This window comes from Heteronotia binoei, chromosome 9, assembly GCF_032191835.1.
Source record: "Heteronotia binoei isolate CCM8104 ecotype False Entrance Well chromosome 9, APGP_CSIRO_Hbin_v1, whole genome shotgun sequence".
Taxonomy (NCBI): Eukaryota; Metazoa; Chordata; class Lepidosauria; order Squamata; family Gekkonidae; genus Heteronotia; species Heteronotia binoei.
The window spans coordinates 11156437-11162558 of record NC_083231.1 but is presented as its reverse complement, the minus strand read 5'-3'; the positions used below and the strand labels follow the sequence as shown (position 1 = coordinate 11162558).

The following is a 6122-nucleotide window of genomic DNA, read 5'->3' as shown; positions in this document are numbered from 1 at the left end:
TATATATCCAATGTTGTCTTCTTCTTATTATTATTACTACATTGTAATATATAATGAAATAATTATATAACTCACAGCTTGGTTGCTAACAGGCTGTGGACCAGTACTGCTCCACGGACCAGGGCTTGCATTAGCAGATACAGCTGGACAGGGCTTTTTTTTGTAGAAAAATCCCAGCAGGAACTCATTTTCATCTTAAGCCACACACCCTGATGTCATCATTGTTTCACATAGGGCTTTTGGGGAGGAAGGGCCCAGCAGGAACTTATTTGCATATTAGGCCACACCCTCTGACACATAACCAGACAGAGCTGCGTTCCTGTGTGTTCCTGCTCAAAAAAAAGCCCGGCAGCTTGGAGTCATCAGCATATTGGTGACACCCAAACCCAAACTCCCAGATCAGTTGTCCACATGTCAATGCCTGCAGTAAAATTGATCAAACAGAATACAAAGAACCTCACAACAGAGTTACAGCTATATTGCTTTGGAATCCTTGCAAGAAGTATGCCTTACTTTTAGCCAGAAATTCAATGTAGAGCAAACCAGATGAGATCATGGAAAATGATAAAACGGAGATTCTTTGAAACTTCCCATTGCGAGTACATACTTGACGTATAACATCCCTGATATCACAACTGTAGGGGAAAAAATGAGAGAGCTTAAACATTAGGTGCCCCCCCCCTTTTTTGTGGTAACCCCCTCACTGGCCGGCCTGGGAACGGGGACCCCTGCACCCACTGGGGGTGGGGTGTGACATACATAGGCATGACCAACGCGGCTTTGTGTTATTAATGTTTGTAGCACTGAATGGTTGTTAGCAATATTATTAAAGATCTTATGAAACGTTAAATACAAAGCAGTAATCCTATTTGTCTCTTTCATTGACTCAACAGGGCTCACCATAGCTAAAGCTGGGAGGATTGAGACCTATATACACGCGCATACTTGAATGCCAAAAAAAAATTTCTCTCCTGCTTTTAAATTGAAATATCATTTTTAAATTATGTGCCTGATTTTATCAACAGAAAGACACAGTTCTGTTCAAGGCTTCTGTATCCTTTTCTGCTTTCCCCCCCAACAAAGTTGTTCCCCTGCTGCGAGGGGACGGCTGATTTCTTTGTCAGCAAGAATGATGATATTCCATCTTTGATTTCTGATTTATTTACTTCTTCCTTCCCTTTGATGAAAAGAAGGATTGCTGGGCTTTCTCAAAAGAACTCGCCTCGGCTCTCCCGCACTTAGCGGAGAGATTCGCCTTTGCGCATAAGGCAGTCGGCTCGGCTTTCTGACTTCCTCTTCCTTTTCAGGGCGCTCCAAACCTAGCGTGCTCTCCTGAGAGGGATATCAAATGTTCTTGTCAGGCTTTTGGTGTGAAATTGTTGCTTTGCTCTTTTGTTCTTATGCTGCCAACTTCCTACTCTTGTCCCAGTGACCCGGTATTAGGCAGGGGGAATCGGAGAAACCTGAATGAAAGTGGTCTGTGTAGAGCTGTCTTCTCCAGTACTGTCTTCTCCATAGGACAAAGTTAGCTGCTTTTTTTCTATCAGGAACTCCTTTGCATATTAGGCCACCTTTAACAGAGTCAGAAATGACGGGTGCTTGCACAGGGGACTGCCTTTACCTTTTTAATAGTTCTAGTGTCTCACCAGTTTGGTGAAGTGGTTAACCGCCTGGACTCTTATTTGGGAGAACCGGGTTTGATTCCCCACTCCTCCACTTACAGCTGTTGGAACGGCTTTGAGTCAACCATAGCTGTCGCAGAGCTGTCCTTGAAAGGGCAGCTGCTGTGAGAGCTCTCTCAGCCCCACCCACCTCACAGGGTGTCTGTTGTGGTGAAGGACGGAGATTGTAAGCTGCTCTGAGGCTCTGAGATTCAGAGTGAAGGGCAGGATAGAAATCCAATACCTCCTCCTCCTCCTTCTTTCTTCTATTTCCATAGTGCCTTCTCTTACAGATGTTCTTCGCGTTTTAGAGAGACAAATTATTTCCATACAGAACCAAATTTAGTTCTGGAGCCATAGGTTCTAATGTTTGATCTAAGGGCTCACTATTTATGTGTGGATGTGTCATTAAGTTGCAAGCAACTCATGTCGACCCCACAAGGGGCTTTTCAACCGTAAGTGAGAAGCAGAGGTGTCTTGCCGTTGTCTTCCTCTGCAGAGCCCTCTTTAGTGGTCCCCCATCCATGTACCAACCCTACTTGGCTTCAGAGATCTGATGAGATTTGTTGTGAGGTGAATATATGAAGCTGCCTTCTACTGAATCAGACCCTCAGTCCATCAAAGTCAGTCTTGTCTACTCAGACTGTCAGTGGCTCTCCAGGGTCTCAAGCTGAGGTTTTTCATGCCTATTTGCCTGGACTCTTTTTAGATGGAGATGCCAGGGATTGAACCTGGGACCTTCTGCTTAACAAACAGATGCTCTACCACTGAGCCACAGCCCCATTCATGGCTCTCCGGGGTCTCAAGCTGAGGTTCTTTATGCCTACTTGCCTGGACCCTTTTTAGTTGGAGATGCCGGGGATTGAACCTGGGACCTTCTGTATCCAAGCAGGTGCTCTACTAGTGAGCCAATGCCCCTTCCCCTTGGCTTATACTGAATCAGACCCTCAGTCCATCAAAGTCAGTCCTGTCGACTCAGACTGGCAGCGGCTCTCCAGGGTCTCAAGCGGAGGTTTTTTGCACCTACTTGCCTGGACCCTTTTTAGATGGAGATGCCGGGGATTGAATCTACGATCTTCTGCTTACCAAGCAGATGCTCTACCACTGAGCCATCATCCCTCCCTTATAATACTTGAGCATATATGAACATATGAAGGTGCCTTCTACTGAATCAGACCCTCGGTCTATCAAAGTCAGTCTTGTCTACTCAGGCTGGCAGCGGCTCTCCAGGGTCTCAAGCTGAGGTTTTTCATGCCTACCTGCCTGGACCTTTTTTTAGTTGAAGATGCCAGGGATTGAACCTAGGACCTTCTGTATCCAAGCAGGCGCTCTACCACTGAGCCAATGCCCCTTCCCCTTGGCTTATACTGAATCAGACCCTCTGTCCATCAAAGTCAGTCTTGTCTACTCAGACTAGCAGCTGCTCTCCAGGGTCTCAAGCTGAGGTTTTCCACACCTACTTGCCTGGACCCTTTTTAGTTGAAGATGCTGGGGATTGAACCTGGGACCTTCTGCTTACCAAGCAGATGCTCTATCACTTAGCCACCATCCCTCTCTATATGAACATATGAAGCTGCCTTTCATTGAATCAAACCCTCGGTCCATCAAAGTCAGTCTTGTCTACTCAGACTGGCAGCTGCTCTCCAGGGTTTTAAGCTGAGGTTTTTCATGCCTATTTGCCTGGACCCTTTTTAGTTGGAGATGCCGGGGATTGAACCTGACACCTTCTGCTTACCAAGAAGATGCTCTACCACTGAGCCACCATCCCTCCCCTTGGGCTTTAGGCACAATGCCCTGTTCCTCTAGCTTATCTGCTCTTGGGCCGTACTGCCACCATCAAGGGGAATAACTCTTTGCAGCCTTGATTGATTGACCCAGAAGCGTTATGAATCGCAGTCTTCCAAGGGGGGCAGATATATCAGTTTTCACCCACAGATACTCTTTTCTTGGCAAAATCTCAGAGGTCGTTTTGTAGAAAAATAGATGGTGGGGCTCATTAGCATAATTCATTAACATATGCCCCCCCCCAGCCAAAAGCAACCCGATGCAAAAAAGGAGAGCCCCCAGCGAATGAGGCCTGCTTGGGCTGGCTAGAGATGAAGCCGGCCCAAGAAGGCCTCACTCACCTGGGGCTCTCCTTGGCTGCCCCCTCCCAGTCAAAAAGCCAGCAAGCCACTCGCTGCCCAAAATCACATAAGAAGTGGAGAAAGGGTGGTGTGGGCTTCTCCAGGGGTTAATGAGGGCTGCTGGGGGAGTGGCAAAGCCCCTGGTGGCTGGCTGGCTGGCTGCCCGCTCTCCTAATCCAGGGATTGTTATGCAGCTGCACCTACTATTCCATGGACAAGGGAGGTGGGGAGTAGGAGGGGAAGCTGTCAGAAAGGTTCAGGAGCTGTGCTCCTGTGAGCTCCTGCTGAATTCAAGGCCTGCAAAATCTGATGTGTGGTGGAGGTCTTGGCAATCCAAATGTGGGGTGGAATGAGATGCAAAAGTAAGGCTATCGTAATTCATTCTTTGATCAGTTATTCTGCTCATTTGAAATTTCACACCAAAAGCTACTGAGTCAATCAAAGCAACTCTGACTTCCCTTCCTCTTCTTTGTCTTCTTTTTTTTGGGGGGGGGGGGAATGGAAGGGGTGCACATTTATAGTTACTCATAGCTAATCACTTCATTTTTAATTGGGTTCAGGGCTCAGGTTTTCTATTCTTTTAATGCAATCTAAAATATATGAATAAATACCAGGTATGGGAAAGATTATCGAAGCTCACCTGATGAGCCACAGATAAGAAAATTAAGCCTTGGATCAAGAAAACCCAATTATTCTTTGGTCTCTAATGGTACGAATTTGCTGTATAAAAGCTTGAATGGATTGTGTGATACTGGGTCTCTGGCTCTCTCATAGACAAATGAGAGTATTTTGGGTTCTGTTTTCCTTGCTGTTTCGTGTCTGCTCTGTTCAACTGCCCTATTCACCATCTGCTTGGTGTGCAGAGATTCTCATGGGCAATGGCGTGGAGCCTGATGGTACTTGCAAGCATCTTTAGATAAGAGTGGAAAGAGTGCTCTGTTCTTCACAGATAACTTCAGTGATATAGGAAAAGGAAAGGTCCCCTCTGCAAGCACCAGTTGTTTCTGACTCTGGAGTGACGTTGCTTTCACAACGTTTTCACGGCAGACTTTTTATGGGGTGGTATTGCCATTGCCTTCCCCAGTCATCTACACCAGGGGTGGCCAACAGTAGCTCTCCAGATTTTTTTTGTCTACAACTCCCATCAGCCCCAGCCAGCATGGCCAATGGCTGGGGCTGATGGGAGTTGTAGGCAAAAAAACATCTGGAGAGCAACCATTGGCCACCCCTGATCTATACTTTCCCCCCAGCAAGCTGGGTACTCATTTTACCGACCTCAGAAGGATGGAAGGCTGAGTCAACCTCAAGCCAGCTACCTGAAAACCCAGCTTCCACTGGGGATCGAACTCAGGTTGTGAGCAGAGCTTAGGACTGTAGTACGGCAGCTTTAACACTCTGCGTTACGGGGCTCTTACATAACCGGGGTGGAATTCTTGCAGGAGCTCCTTTGCATATTAGGCCACACACCCCTGATGTAGCCAATCCTCTAAGAGCTTACAAAAAAAGAACACAGTTCCGGCTACCTTGGTGTCAAGGGGTGTGGCCCAATATGCAAGTGAGTTCCTGCTGGGCTTTTTCTACCAAAAAAGTCCTGTGTGAAACAATGGTGACATCAGGTGGTGTGGTCTAATATGCAAATGAGTTCCTGCTGGGCTTTTTCTGTCAAAAAAGCCCTGAGGGGTGTGTAGCCTAATATGCAAAGGAGTTCCTGCTGCAAAAAAAGTCCTGGATTTTGTTTTTCCCCACTTTCATTGATATCTCCCTCCCAATATAAGGACAGGTTGCATATATTATAGGAGCCCCATGGTGCGGAGTGGTAAAGCTGCAGTACTGCAGTCAGAGTCCTCTGCTCACGACCTGAGTTCGATCCCAGTGGAAGCAGGTTCAGGTAGCTGGCTCCAGGTTGACTCAGCCTTCCATCCTTCCGAGGTTGGTCAAATGAGTTCCCAGCTTGCTGGGGGGAAAGTGTAGATGACTGGGGAAGGCAATGGCAAACCACCCCATCAAAAGTCTGCCATGAAATCGTGAAAGCAACGTCACCCCAGAGTCGAAAATGACTGGTGCTTGCACAGGGAATTACCTTTTACCTTTTGCATATTTCAATATGGGGGGGGGGGGGGGCAGATTTGAAACTGTTGATATTATGGAGAGGCAGAAGGAACTCATGTTTCCTGCCCCCTGCCCCCAAATCTCTAGATGCAGAATATCGATATAGCGTTTTTATATGTCTTCTGCACTCCTCAGTAAGAAGATCTTCATTCCTCCCTTGGTGCAAAGAACTTCAGATGCATGACCAGATTTCTCCTGTTAAGTAAATGATTATACATGCTGTACA

The 6122-nt window shown here is 46.9% G+C and overlaps 1 non-coding gene across 1 annotated transcript; it reads right to left on the bottom strand.

Annotated features, from left to right (window-relative positions):
* Positions 1-2371: 2371 nt before the first annotated feature.
* Positions 2372-2443, bottom strand: TRNAN-GUU (transfer RNA asparagine (anticodon GUU)). The gene has a single exon. It is a non-coding gene; the product is annotated as a tRNA-Asn (tRNA).
* Positions 2444-6122: the final 3679 nt, after the last annotated feature.